This window comes from Scyliorhinus torazame, chromosome 5 (assembly GCF_047496885.1).
Source record: "Scyliorhinus torazame isolate Kashiwa2021f chromosome 5, sScyTor2.1, whole genome shotgun sequence".
In the NCBI taxonomy this organism is placed as follows: Eukaryota; Metazoa; Chordata; class Chondrichthyes; order Carcharhiniformes; family Scyliorhinidae; genus Scyliorhinus; species Scyliorhinus torazame.
In genome coordinates, this window is record NC_092711.1 from 98,058,090 (window position 1) to 98,073,552 (window position 15,463).

The window sequence follows — 15,463 nt, forward strand, 5'->3', positions numbered from 1 at the left end:
CTCATGTCCCCTCCTTGCCCGTCTTAGCTCTCTCTTTAGATCCTTCCTCTCTACCTTGTAACTATCAAGCACCCCAACTGAAACTTCACACCTCATCTTCACATAGGCCTCCTTCTTCCTCTTAACAAGAGATTCCACTTCTTTGGTAAACCACGGTTCCCTCACTCGACGCCTTCCTCCCTGCCTGACCGGTACGTACTTATCAAGAACTCGCAGTAGCTGTTCCTTGAACAAGCTCCACATATCCAGTGTGCCCAACGCTTGCAGCCTACTTCTCCAACCTATCCCCCCCCCCCCCCACCCCCCCACCCCCCCCCACCCCCAAGTCATGTCTAATGGTATCATAATTGCCCTTCCCCCAGCTATAACTCTTGCCCTGCGGGGTATACTTATCCCTTTCCATCACTAACGTAAACGTCACCGAATTGTGGTCACTGTCCCCAAAGTGCTCACCTACCTCCAAATCTAACACCTGGCCTGGTTCATTATCCAAAACCAAATCCAACGTGGCCTCTCCTCCTGTTGGCCTGTCAACATAGTGTGTCAGGAAACCCTCCTGCACACATTGTACAAAAAACGACCCATCTAATGTACTCAAACTATATCTTTTCCAGTCAATATTTGGAAAGTTAAAGTCTCCCATAATAACTACCCTTACTTTCGCTCTTATCCAGAATCATCTTCGCCATCCTTTCCTCTACATCCCTAGAACTATTTGGAGGCCTATAGAAAACTCCCAACAGGGTGACCTCTCCTTTCCTGTTTCTAACCACAGCCCATACTACCTCGGAAGAAGAGTCCCCACCTAGCTGCCTCTCCGCCACCGTAATACTGTTTTTGACTAGCAGCGCCACACCTCCCCCTCTTTTGCCTCTTTCTCTGAGCTTACTAAAACACCTAAACCCTGGAACCTGCAACAACCATTCCTGTCCCTGCTCCATGTCTCCGAAATGGCCACAACATCGAAGTCCCAGGTACCAACCCATGCTGCCAGTTCCCCTACCTTATTTCGTATACTCCTGGAATTGAAGTAGACACACTTCTAACCACCTACCTGAACACTGGCCCCTTCCTGCAAAGTCAAATCTGTGCTCCTGACCTCTATACTCTCAATCTCTCGTACCCTAAAGCTACAATCCAGGTTCCCATGCCCCTGCTGCATTAGTTTAAACCCCCCCAAAGAGCACTAACAAATCTCCCCCCCAGGATATTTGTGCCCCTCAGGTTCAGATGTAGACCATCCTGTCTGTAGAGGTCCCACCTTCCCCAGAAAGAGCCCCAGTTACCCAGAAATCTGAATCCCTCCCGCCTGCACCATCCCTGTAGCCACGTGTTTAATTGCTCTCTCTCCCTATTCCTCATCTCATTATCGCGTGTCACGGGCAACAACCCAGAGATAACAACTCTGTTTGTTCTAGTTCTGAGCTTCCATCCTAGCTCCCTGAAAGCCTGCCTGACATCCTTGTCCCCTTTCCTCCCTATGTCGTTAGTGCCAATGTGGACCATGACTTGGGGCTGCTCCCCCTCCCCCTAAGGACCCGGTAAACACGATCCGAGACATCACGTACCCTTGCACTTGGGAGGCAACATACCAAACGTGAGTCTCTCTCGCTCCCACAAAATCTCCTATCTGTGCCCCTGACTATCGAGTCCCTAATTACTAATGCTCTGCTCCTCACCCCCCTTCCCTTCTGAGCAACAGGGACAGACTCCGTGCCAGAGGCCCGTACCCCATGGCTTACCCCTGTTAAGTCCCCCCCCCCCCACCACAAGTATCCAAAGCGGTATACTTGTTACTCAGGGGAACGACCGCAGGGGATCCCTGCACTGAATGCTTCTTCCCAGTCCCTCTTACAGTTACCCATATATCTCCAATCTTTGGTGTAACTAATTCCCTGAAGCTGCTATCTATGACCCCCTCTGCCTCCCGAATGATCCGAAGTTCATCCAACTCCAGCTCCAGTTCCCTAACTCGGTCTTGGAGGAGCTGGAGATGGCTGCACTTCCTGCAGGTAAAATCAGCAGGGACACTAACGGCATCCCTCACCTCAAACATCCTGCAGGAGGAACATTGCACTCCCTTCCCTGCCATCCCTCTAACTTCTAACCAAGATCTGGTTAATAAATAAATAAAAAATAAATTAAAAAATATAGACTAATATAATATGGCACTTACCTCACACCAATGGGTCTTATTATTAGGTTAGAGGAGGAGGATGGGTGGGAGACACTACACGTGTAGTGTCTCGGGTTTCCTCTCCACCAGAATTTATTGGTGGTGGTGGTGGGGGGTTGGGGGGGGGGGGGGGGGGGGGGGGGTGGGGGGGGGGGGGTGGTGTCCTTCCCAGAAGTCCGCGGGTCGAACTTCCGGTTCCCGCCTTATATTTTAAAAAACCCAGAAAAGAACAGAAATGGGACCAGGTAAGTGATTTTAAAGTAAATACTCACCTCCCAGAAGGCCCTTGCGCACCGCTCCTGCCGAAATCCAAAGGGTTACTCCTGCAAAGGTAAGTGTTTTTAAAGTAAATACTCACCTCCCAGAAGGCCCTTGCGCACCACTCCCACCCTTCGGCCCATTGAGTCTGAATGGCCACCGACACGTGAAAAGCACCTGACCTACCTACCTAATCCCATTTGCTGGCTCTTGGCCCATAGCCTTGAATGTTATGACGTGCCAAGTGTTTAAAGGATGTGAGGCAACCCGCTTCTACCACCCTCCCAGGCAGTGGGTTCCAAACCGTCACCACCCTCTGGGTAACAAGGTATTTCCTCAAAACCCCCCTAAACCTTCTCCCCTCATCTTGAACTTGTGTCCCTCATGACTGATCTTAACTGAGGGGAACAGCTGCTCCCTATCCATCCTGTCCAAGCCCCTAATAATCTTGTACACCTCAATCAGCTCCCCCCCCCCCCCAAAGAACAAAGAACAAAGAAATGTACAGCACAGGAACAGGCCCTTCGGCCCTCCAAGCCCGTGCCGACCATACTGCCCGACTAAACTACAATCTTCTACACTTCCTGGGTCCGTATCCTTCTATTCCCATCCTATTCATATATTTGTCAAGATGCCCCTTAAATGTCCCTATCGTCCCTGCCTCCACTACCTCCTCCGGTAGTGAGTTCCAGGCACCCACTACCCTCTGCGTAAAAAACTTGCCTCGTACATCTACTCTAAACTTTGCCCCTCTCACCTTAAACCTATGCCCCCTAGTAATTGACCCCTCTACCCTGGGGAAAAGCCTCTGACTATCCACTCTGTCTATGCCCCTCATAATTTTGTATACCTCTATCAGGTCGCCCCTCAACCTCCTTCGTTCCAGTGAGAACAAACCGAGTTTATTCAATCGCTCCTCATAGCTTATGCCCTCCATACCAGGCAACATTCTGGTAAATCTCTTCTGCACCCTCTCTAAAGCCTCCACATCCTTCTGGTAGTGTGGCGACCAGAATTGAACACTATACTCCAAGTGTGGCCTAACTAAGGTTCTATACAGCTGCAACATGACTTGCCAATTCTTATACTCAATGCCCCGGCCAATGAAGGCAAGCATGCCGTATGCCTTCTTGACTACCTTCTCCACCTGTGTAGCCCCTTTCAGTGATCTGTGGACCTGTACTCCTAGATCTCTTTGACTTTCAATACTCCTGAGGGTTCTACCATTCACTGTATATTCCCTACCTGCATTAGCCCTTCCAAAATGCATTACCTCACATTTGTCCAGGTTAAACTCCATCTGCCATCTCTCCGCCCAAGTCTCCAGACAATCTAAATCCTGCTGTATCCTCAGACAGTCCTCATCGCTATCCGCAATTCCACCAACCTTTGTGTCGTCTGCAAACTTACTAATCAGACCAGTTACATTTTCCTCCAAATCATTTATATATACTACAAAGAGCAAAGGTCCCAGCACTGATCCCTGTGGAACACCACTGGTCACAGCCCTCCAATTAGAAAAGCATCCCTCCATTGCTACCCTCTGCCTTCTATGGCCTAGCCAGTTCTGTATCCACCTTGCCAGTTCACCCCTGATCCCGTGTGACTTCACCTTTTGTACTAGTCTACCATGAGGGACCTTGTCAAAGGCCTTACTGAAGTCCATATAGACAACATCTACTGCCCTACCTGCATCAATCATCTTAGTGACCTCCTCGAAAAACTCGATCAAGTTAGTGACCCAAACACACACACACACACACGGGCCCCCTTCTCAGCTCCAATGAAAACCATCCAAGCCTAAGGATAACCCAGAAAATTAAAAGGAAAATGCAGGATAATCCAGAAAATTACAAGCCGGTGAACTTTACGTCAGTGGTAGGGAAATTATTGGAGAGGATTCTTCGAGACAGGATTTGCTACCATTTCGAAGCATGTGGACTTATTAGTGATAGGCGGCATGGTTTTGTGAAGAGGAGGTAGTGTCTCATTAACTTGATAAGAGTTTTTCGAGGGAGTGACGAAGATGATTGATGAAGGTAGTAAGCCCCTTGGCAGACTGGTACAGAAGGTGAAGTCACACAGGATCAGAGCTGAACTGGTAAGATAGTTACAGAATTGGCTCGGTCATAGAAGACTGAGGGTAGCAGTGGAAGGCTGTGACTAGTGGTGTTTCATGGGGATCACTGCTGTGACCTGTGCTGTTTGTAGTATATATAAGTGATTTGGAGGAAAATGTAACTGGTTTGATTGGTAAGTTTGCAGACAACACAAAGGTTAGTGGAATTGCGGATAGTGATGTGGACCGTCTGAGGATGCAGCAGGATATAAATCGGTCAGAGACTTGGGCAGAGAGATGGCAGATGGAGTTTAATCCAGTCAAATGTGAGGTAACGCATTCTGGAAGGTCTAATACAGTAGGGAAAGATACAGCAAATGGCAGAACAATTAAGAGGATGGCATCGCAAGTGGAGAAGGTAGTCAAGAAGTCATACGGCATGCTTGCCTTCATCAGCCGGGGCATTGAGTTTAAAAATTGAAAAGTCATGTTGCAGCTTTACAGAACCTTAGTTAGGCCACACTTGGAATATAGTGTTCAATTCTGGTCGCCACACTACCAGAAGGACGTGGAGGCTTTGGAGAGAGTACAGAAAAGATTTACCAGGATGTTGCCTTGTATGGAGGGCATTAGCTGTGAGGAGAGGTTGGAGAAACTTTATTTCAGAAAGTTCGAGAAAGTTGGAGAAAATTTCTTCAGTCAGAGAGTGGTGGGTATATGGAATTCATTGCCACAGAGGGCAGTGGAGGCCGGGACGTTGAGTGTCTTTAAGACAGAAGTTGATAATTTCTTGATTTCTCGAGGAATTAAGGGCTATGGAGAGAGAGCGGGTAAATGGAGTTGAAATCAGCCATGATTGAATGGTGGAGTGGACTCGATGGGCCGAATGGCCTTACTTCCACTCCTATGTCTTATGGTCTTTTGGTCTAAACTTGGTTTGATCTCACTGTAACGACGGAGGTTGAGGGGTGACCTGACAGAAGTCGACAAAATTATGAGGGGCATGGACAGAGAGGATGGTCAGAAACATTTTTCCAGGGTGGAAGAGTCAATTACTTGGAGACACAGGTTTCAGGTGAGAGGGGCAAAGTTTAGAGGAGATGTACAAGGGAAATTCTTTTACACAGAGGGTAGTGCGTGCCTGGAACTCACTGCCAGAGGTGGTGGTGGAAGCAGGTATAAGTGGCATTTAAGGGACGCCTTGACAAATAGATGAATAGGATGGGGGACCCCAGAAGAGTAGAAAGTTTTAGATTAGACGGGCAGCATGGTTTAGAAGGACGAAGGGCCTGTTCCTGTGCTGTAACTTTCTTTGTTTGTTCTATCCTACCTCTCTTCATAAATGTTCCATCCCGTGCAACATCCTGGTGAATCTCCTCTGCACCGTCTCCAATCATATCCTTCCTATAATTGTCCCATTGGGCAGACGCAGCATGGGTTCATAAAGGGCAGGTCGTGCCTAACTAATTTAGTGGAATTTTTTGAGGACATTACCAGTGCGGTAGATAACGGGGAGCCAATGGATGTGGTATATCTGGATTTCCAGAAAGCCTTTGACAAGGTGCCACACAAAAGTTTGCTGCATAAGATAAAGATGCATGGCATTAAAGGGAAAGTAGTAGCATGGATAGAGGATTGGTTAATTAATAGAAAGCAAAGAGTGGGGATTATGGGTGTTTCTCTGGTTGGCAATCAGTAGCTAGTGGTGTCCCTCAGGGATCAGTGTTGGGCCCACAACTGTTCACAATTTACATAGATGATTTGGAGTTGGGGACCAAGGGCAATGTGTCCAAGTTTGCAGACGACACTAAGATAAGTGGGAAAGCAAAAAGTGCAGAGGATACTAGAAGTCTGTATAGGGATTTGGATAGGCTAAGAGAATGGGCTAGGGTCTGGCAGATGGAATACAATGTTGACAAATGTGAGGTTATCCATTTTGGTAGGAATAACAGCAAAAGGGATTATTATTTAAATGATAAAATATTAAAACATGCTGCTGTGCAGAGAGACCAGGGTGTGCTAGTGCATAAGTCGCAAAAAGTTGGTTTACAGGTGTAACAGGTGATTAAGAAGGCAAATGGAATTTTGTCCTTCATTGCTAGACGGATGGAGTTTAAGACTAGGGAGGTTATGCTGCAATTGTCTAAGGTGTTAGTGAGGCCACACCTGGAGTATTGTGTTCAGTTTTGGTCTCCTTACTTGAGAAAGGACGCACTGGCACTGGAGGGTGTGCAGAGGAGATTCACGAGGTTAATCCCAGAGCTGAAGGTGTTGGATTACAAGGAGAGTTTGAGTAGACTGGGACTGTACTCGTTGGAATTTAGAAGGATGAGGGGGGCTCTTATAGAAACATATAAAATTATGAAGGGAATAGATAGGATAGATGCAGGCAGGTTGTTTCCACTGGCGGGTGAAAGCAGAACTAGGGGGCATAGCCTCAAAATAAGGGGAAGTAGATTTAGGACTGAGTTTAGGAGGAACTTCTTCACCCAAAGGGTTGTGAGTCTATGGAATTCCTTACCCAGTGAAGCAGTAGAGGCTCCTTCATTAAATGCTTTTAAGATAAAGATAAATAGTTTTTTGAAGAATAGAGGGATTAAGGGTTGTGGTGTTCGGGCCGGAAAGTGGAGCTGAGTCCACAAAAGATCAGCCATGATCTCATTGAATGGTGGAGCAGGCTCGAGGGGCCAGATGGCCTACTCCTGCTTCTAGTTCTAGTTCTTATAATGTAGCAACCAGAAATGCGAACAGTAATGTCCCATCTGTCTTTTTCACCACCCTATTAACATGTCCTTTCCCTTCAGAGATCTCTGGACAAACACGCCAAGGTCCCTTTGTTGCTCAGAACTTCTCAGTGTCACACTGTTCATTGAATAATTCCTTGTCACATTACCCCTTCCAAAGTGTGTCACCTCACTTTTTAGGGTTCAATTCCATTTGCCACTTTTCTGCCCATTTGACCAATCCGTCTATATCTTTCTGTAACCCAAGACACTCAACCTCACTGCTAACCATCTGGCCAATCTTTGAGTTATCTGCAAGTCTTCCATGTGGGATCTTGTCAAAAGCTTTATTGAAATCCATGTATACTACATCAACTGCACAACCCCCATCTACACACCTGGTCACATGCTCAAAAAATGCAATCAAATTTGTTAGGCATGACCTCCCTCTGACAAAGTCATGCTGACTATTCCTGATCAAACCTCTCCAAGTGGAAATAGAGTCCATCAGAACTTTCTCCAATAGTTTCCCTACCACTGATGTAAGACTCACTGGGCTGCAGTTCCCTGGCTTATCTCTACAACCTTTCTTAAATTATAGGACCACATTAGCTGTTCTCAAGTCACCTGGCAACTCCCCTCGTGGCCAGAAATTAAAAGTTTGGGTCAGAGCTCCTGAAATCTCCTCCCTTGCCTCCCACAGCATCTTGGGACACAATTCATGCAGACCTACTAATCTAATAATCTTATGGGCGGCACAGTAATATAGTGGTTAGCACTGCTGCTTCACAACGCCAGGGACCTGGGTTTGATTCCTGGCTTGGGTCACTGTCTGTGCGGAGTCTGCACATTCTGCCCGTGTCTGTGTGGGTTTCCTCCCACAAGTACCGAAAGACGAGCTTCTTAGGTGAATTGGACATTCTGAATTATTCCTCAGTGCATCCGAACTGGTGTCGGAATGTGGCAACTCAGGGATTTTGATAGTAACTTCATTACAGTGTTAATGTAAGCCTTCTTGTGACAATAATAAAGATTATTGTGAATGGGCCAAAGGGCCCCTTTACGTGCTGTAAAATTCTGCGACTTTAAAGGTAGAGGGAGGGAGGGAATGAATTTATCGAGAAAGTGCCAAAGCCACAACATTCACCAGCTCTGAGGACACACCTTAGCTCCCTTTCCAATCTGAAAGCAGCCTGAGCTGGATTTACATTCCCCTTAATTGATCATTGCTGGGTGATAATCCTGTACTTCCTCACCTCACACCACTGTGACAGCACCTTCACTACACAGACTGCAGCAACTGACCAAACATCACCTTCCCAGTTATTCCTGAAGGCACCGCCTTCCCAACCTGGCCCCTTGCCTGAGGTGCGGTGATCCTCAGGTCACATCACCGCCGGTCAGCTCTCTCCCGGGACCAGGCCCTGGTTCACAGCCGCCATCTTGGGGAAGCAGAGCGCATGCGCTGGCGTATTGGTGATGCAACAGCGAGTGGGCGGGGCCTGAAAGTTTCTGTTCCCAGCCGGGTCCTAGTGCCCGGCGAACTATTAAATGGCAACAGGTTTTTTAAATGTTTCACCCACTCCCAGGCCGAAGCTGATGTTTGTGGCCTGGAGGTGCCTATGGATCACGTAGACATTCAGTGTGAGAGGCTGCAGCCTCTATCTAAGGGGGTTATACAGCGTTTGATTACATTTAGTGGTCCTTTCCTGTTCATTATCAGGATGTTTATGTGATATTTTCTTACCCTCAGTGTGATATTTCTTTATTTAAAATACATTTCAGCAGCAGGCTGACTGGTGATTTTTAAAGGAATAAAGTTTATTTATTATCACACTATTTCCCTGGATGTTTGAACATCTCAGCCTCTCTTCTCTTTCACACTCACTGACTGACACATACACAGAAATTAGGTACAGATCAAGTTGAAGCTGTAATGATGGAAATGGAATGTAGACTGCAATCTTTATATTGCTGCAGGTCTGTTGTCTTCTTGTTGAACTAATCCTTTAGTTGGAGTGAAGCATTTTTAGAAACGAATAATTCTCACGAGGCTCTGAAGCTTTCTGTAGATGAATCGCCAGGAGGTTGGTTCTCAGGTGGACTTGGAAGATGGAATAAGTTCAGTACTGTGGCTGCACTGGAAAACATTCAGCTCTGCTGTTTCAGCTGGTTCCTGGTGCTTCAGATGCTTCTCACACACACATTTGCTTTGTTCAGGGTTTATTAAACTGCATCCCTGACAATTAACTGCAGGGTTAAAACTCAGACCCAGAACACCCCGATACAATAGCAGTTTACGATGCTCACTCACGCTTATCTCTGCCCCAATTCGAGCTCATTCTCCTGTTTTCAATACGGCACTTGGAGACCAACAGTCCAGAAATTCCATATTCCTCAAATGCTGGTTCATCCTGACACAACGAGACATTTAAACTTCACAGGTGGCTGCAAAGTTTCCTTATTTAGGTCCATGTTTAACTAAATATTGGTCACAGAATCGAATGTTGCCCACAGTTTAATGTCACAATAACATGCTAAGTTGCAGCCGTCTTGGCAGAGTTTGTGGATCTTACAGTCTGTAATATCTAGTATCCTTGTGCCGAACATGACATCTTGAATCTACTCTTGGGTCTGGATAAAACAGTGCATTGTTGCTGGGTGGGATGGACGGCACGGTAGCACAGTGTATAGCACTGTTGCTTCACATCTCCAGGGTCCCAGGTTCGATTCCCAGCTTGGGTCACTGTCTGTGTGGAGTCTGCACGTTCTCCCCATGCCTGCATCGGTTTTCCTCCGGGTGCTCCGGTTTCCTCCCACAAGTCCCGAAATGTGCGGTTAGGTAATATGGACTTTCTGAATTCTCCCTCTGTGTACTCAAACAGGCACCGGAATGTGGCGACTAGGGGTTTTTATTCTCCTCCTTTTTCATATTTTCTCCCAAATTTACACCCACCAACAATAAACAATAATCAGTAACAAATATGTAAATCCCCATATCAATAACAACAATCCCATCCTCCCACCAAACCATGTTCACACAAACAAATGACAAAAAGATATTAGGGATCACCCATAGTCGCCATTAACACACAGCCCCCTCCCCCCAACCCATGTGCAATGTTATTGAGTTCTTGAAAGTGCATAATGAATAATGCCCATGAATTGTAGAACCCCTCCATCCTTCCCCTCAGTTCAAACGTAACCTTCTCAAGAGTCAAGAATTCCAACAGGTCCCCCCACCACGCCAGGGCACAGGGTGGAGTGGTTGCTCTCCAACCTATCAGGATCCGCCTTTGGGCGATCAACAAGGCGAAGGCTACAACATCTGCCTCCGCACCCGTTTCCACCCCTGGCTGGTCCGTCACCCCGAATATGGCCTCCCGGGGACCCGGGTCCAGTTTCACGTGCACCATTTTAGAAATTATCCTAAAAACCTCCTTCCAGTAATCCTCTAGCTTTGGACAGGACCAAAACATATGAATGTGATCCCCCCCCACACCTCCTCCACAACGTTCCCACACATCTTCTACTCCTTCAAAGAATCGCCCTCGTGAGGTGTGCTCTGTATACCACCTTCAGCTGCATCAGCCCCAACCTCGTGCACGAGGTGGAGGCATTCACTCTCCGGAGCACCTCACACCAGAACCCCTCCTCCATATCCTCTCCCAACTCTTCCTCCCACTTTGCTTTCATCCCTTCCCGTGGTGCCTTCTCCTCTTCCAAAATAGCTCCTTACATCGCTGACACTACCTCCTCCAGCAATGTGGAGGCCGGCTCCACCGGGAAGCTCTGTATCTCCTTTCTGGCAAAATCTCGAACCTGCATGTATTTAAACATTTCCCCCTGCTCCAGCCCATACATCGCTTCCAGCTCCTTCAATCCTGCAAACCGACCCCTAAGAAACAAATCTTTTAGTGACTTAATCCCCTTCTCCTCCCATTTCTGAAAATTTCCATCCCACTTCGCTGGCTCAAATCTGTGGTTCCCCCGAATCGGCATTTCCCTTGACCCTGCCCCCAACCCGAAGTGTTGGCGAAACTGCCTCCAGATTTACAAGAAGCTATTATTACCAGACTCCCTGAGTATTTCCCCGGGGCCATCGGGAGCGGCGCTGTTGCTAGTGCTTTCAATCTTGACCCCCTGCACAAACTCTCCTCCATTCTGACCCACTGGGAATCAATCCCTCTGGCCCACCTCCGCACCTCCTCCACATTCGCTGCCCAGTAGTAATACATCAGGTTCGGAAGGCCTGCCTTCCCCTCTGTAGAAGCACCTTTCTAACTCTGGCCACCTTCCCTCCATTAAAATGAAGTAATCCTTCCCTCAATCTCTCTGAAAAAAGCCTTTGGTAGGAAAATCGGCAGGCATTGGAAAATAAACAGAAATCGCTGCAATACGTTCATTTTAACCGGCTGTACCCGACCCGCCAGTGACAGAGACCATCCCAACTTGCCAGATCAGGTTTCACTCTCTCCACCAAACTAGAAATGTTGTACTTGCGGAGCCCCCCTCCCCCCCACTCCCGTGCAACCTGCTCCCCCAGGTATCTAAAGTGAGTCCCTGCCCTACGGAATGGCAGCCCCGACACACCGGCCCCCACCCACCGCCAAGACACCACAAAATACTCACTCTTGTCTAGATTTAGTTTAGACCACGAGAAAGACCCAAACCCCCGAAGCAGCTCCAATATTCCCCCTATCGACACACTCGGTTCCGACACGTGTAACAGCAAGTCATCGGCTCTATTCACCCCCCCCCCCCCAACCCCCACACTATTCCTTTCCATACCCCCCAAAACTCTTCATGTGATGTCCATCGGCTCAATCGCAAGTGCAAACAGCAGGGGGGACATAGGACATCCCTGCCTAGTCCCACGGTGGAGAGAAAAGTATCTCGAGCTGATGTTGGTTGTGCGGACACTCGCCCCGGCTCCTTATGCAGTAGCTTTACCCAGTCCACAAATTTTGGTCCAATCCCAAATCGGTGCAGAACTGCCATCAAGTACCCCCATTCTACTTGGTCAAACACTTTCTCAGCGTCCAATGCCACAACCACCTCTGTTTCCTTCCCCTCTGCCGGCGCCATAACGACGTTCAATACACTTCTAACGTTTGAAAAGAGCTGCTTCCCTATCACGAGCCCCGTCTGATCTTCACATACCACCTTCGGGAGGCACTCCCCCAGCCTACCGGCCAGTACCTTCGCCAATACTTTTGCGTCCACATTCAGAAGCGATACGAACCTATACGACCCACACTCCATCGGATTATCTTTTTTTAGCAACAGTGAAATCGATGCCAGCCACAAAGTTTGTGGCAACACCCCCTTCCCTATCGCCTCTTCAAACATCCCCACCATCAGGGGTACCAGCCTATCCTTAAATTTTTTATAATATTCCATCGGAAACCCATCCGGCCCTGCCACCTTCCCCGACTGCATCCTCCCAATCGCATCCTTTATCTCCTGCTCCACTATCGCTCCCTCTCATGTAGTCCTGTTCCCCTCCCCTAACCTCGGGTACTCCAACCCATCTAGAAATTCCTGCATCTCACGGTCTCCCCCAGGTGGCTCTGACCTGGACAACCCCTCATAAAATTCCTCAAAAACCTTGTTAATCAGTTGCAGAGCTACCACCAACTTCCCCGCCCTATCCCTCACTTGAACTATTTCCCTTGCCGCTGCTTCCCTCTGGAGCTGACCTGCAAACATATGTTCGTAAACTGCATCCCTTGCTCGTCTCAGCTGGCGCACCGCCTTCCTGGTAGATAGTCGGTCAAAGCTCGCCTGTAGTTCCTTCCTCTTTTCCAGCTTTGCTTAGTCCCCATCTTCGGCATAACTCCTATCTACCTCCAACATCTCATCAGTTGAAACTTACATATTCCTTAATTACCTTTTCAATTTTGTCACAGAACACTTCGTTCCCCAAAAGTCCCACATCTAATTTCCACCCCGGTCTCTGCGCTGCCCCCTTCTCCAGTACCATATCCATCCAATGTGGAGCGTGATCTGACACTGCAATTGTCGAGTATTCCGACCCCTTAACCCCAGCCAGCAAAGCCTTTGCCACCAAGAAAAAGTCGATCTGCGAGACCTTATGGACTGCTGAGAAAAACGAGTACTCCCATTCCCTCGGGTGCAGAAACCTCCAAGAGTCCACCCCTCCCATTTCCACCATTAGCCCAGCCAGCGCCTTTGCCCTCCCCCCCACCCCCCTGATGGGACCAGCAAGCGCGGCCATGACCTGTCCAACCTAGGCTCCTGCACCAAGTTCCAGTCCCCCCCACCAACAGTTTGTGTGTGTCCAAGTCGGAGATGGCCCCAAGCACCTTCTTTTCGAATCCCACATCGTCCCAATTGGGGCCATATACACTGAACAGCGCCACAAACCTCCTCTCCAGTGTCCCTGTCACAATCACATATCTACCCCCTGATCTGCCACCACCTTCTCCATCTGGAAGCGTACCCTTTTGCTGACCAGAACCGCTACCCCTTGAGCCCTTCCGTCAAATCCAGAGTGAAACACCTGACTAACCCAGCCCTTTTTAAGTCTCATCTGATCCTTCACCCTCAAGTGAGTCTTCTGCAGCATTGCTACATCTTTTACATTGCTTTCAAACTTTTAAGATGCGCAAGCACCCTTGACCTCTTGACCGGACCTTCTAACCCCCTCACATTCCATATGACTATCCCAACTGGGGGTCTCTCACCCCGCCCCACCCTTCTTATCCACCATCATCATACCACCGGGCCCTGCCCCATGAGCCTGACCCGCACCTATCCATTAACATCAAACCCCTCCCCCCCCCCCACAAATCCCCCCCAACATTTCCTCTCGAAAAAACATCTCCCAGCATCAATCTCCCCCCCCCCCCCCCCCGCCCCCCCTCGCTTGCCTCGTAGGCCCATCGAAACCTGCTAACCAGGCTCCAATGTCCGCAGCCCTCCTCGCACCTCACCTCCGTTCACTAGCTGACTTTAATTAGCTAGCGCGAGTGGCTCCCCCGCCATGAAATACCGGCCCCTCCTACCCAGTCCCAGAGAAAGAAAAAGCAAGAACAACAATCCAACCCATACAATTCACTAAACTAAGATATAACCGTCGCAACACAGAATGCCAGTCAACCCAACCAATAACCTGAACTCTGCAACAATGTGAAGAGAATTAAATTACAATACACGTCAGTAAAAAGAAAGTTATAGCATTGATACATTTTCCAGCTCCCCAATCACAGCCCAGTCCCTCTTCCAGCTCCGCTCCTCACGTCTGTCCCAAGCCTGCTGCCTGCACGAATGCCTCAGCCGCCTCCGCTGTCTCGAAATAAAAGTCTTTGGCATCATACGTCACCCTCAGCTTCGCACCCCCTTTTTGTACAGTGCCGCTTTCACTCGCCAGAACGCTGCTCGTCTTTTTGCCAACTCCACCGTCAAGTCCTGGTAGATCCAAATTCCAGCAGCATCCCACTGCACCTTGCGCTTCTCCTTCGCCCAGCTTAACACCTTCTCCTTCATGCAGTACTTATGGAAGCAGATAATTACTGCTCTTGGCGGCTCATTCACTTTGGGCTTCGGCCTTAATGACCGATGAGCTCGGTCCAGTTCGTACCGGGAGGGGTTCTCACCCTCCCCCATCAACTCCGCCAGCTTCTTAGCGAAGTACTCTGTTGGCCTTGGACCCTCTGTCCCTTCGGGCAAGCCCACAATTCTCAGATTGTGCCGCCTCGAGCGGTTCTCCAAGTCCTCGAGCTTTGCTCAGAGTCCTCCGTAGCTCGTCCCCCATCGAGGTGAGCTGGTCGATGTGCTGCGACACGGCCTCCTCCACTTCCTTCACCTTCTCGCCCTGCTCTCTCACCTCGGCCGATGTCTTTGCCACAGCTATCCTCACCGGGGCGATTGCCTCCTCCACCAATGACTTCAATGCGACCACCGCCTCCTTCCTCAACGCCTCCATGTGCCTCACAAACTGTTTTTCGAGCTCCACCACCATCACCTCGGTCATCTTCTCCACCATAAGTAGTGCTGACCCACCATGCGGTCCGGCATCCGCCATCTTGTCAGCACTTTTGCTCGTCTTCTCATTCAACGGCGAGCCCGTGTTTCCAACCTTTCTCAACGCTGCTTTTCGCATCCTTTAATGGCTTATTATTTTTCCTTTTTTTTCCACCTTCTTCAATCCTTTCTTTTTTTTTAATAGAAAAAACAAAAACATTTTCTTCCTTCAAAAAAAGGGAGAAAAAAATGTTTTCA

The 15,463-nt window shown here is 48.6% G+C and overlaps 2 protein-coding genes across 3 annotated transcripts in view; one reads left to right on the forward strand and one right to left on the reverse strand.

Annotated features, from left to right (window-relative positions):
• Nucleotides 1–8,670, reverse strand: part of LOC140419111 (uncharacterized) — a 69,366-nt gene extending 60,696 nt beyond the window's left edge. Inside the window, exon 1 of the mRNA XM_072502873.1 lies at nucleotides 8,473–8,670. The gene's annotated coding sequence lies outside the window, so the exon portion shown is untranslated. The remainder of the gene's footprint in view (nucleotides 1–8,472) is intronic.
• LOC140421519 (uncharacterized) overlaps nucleotides 1–15,463 on the forward strand; it is a 331,613-nt gene that overhangs the window by 180,996 nt on the left and 135,154 nt on the right. The window lies entirely within an intron of this gene.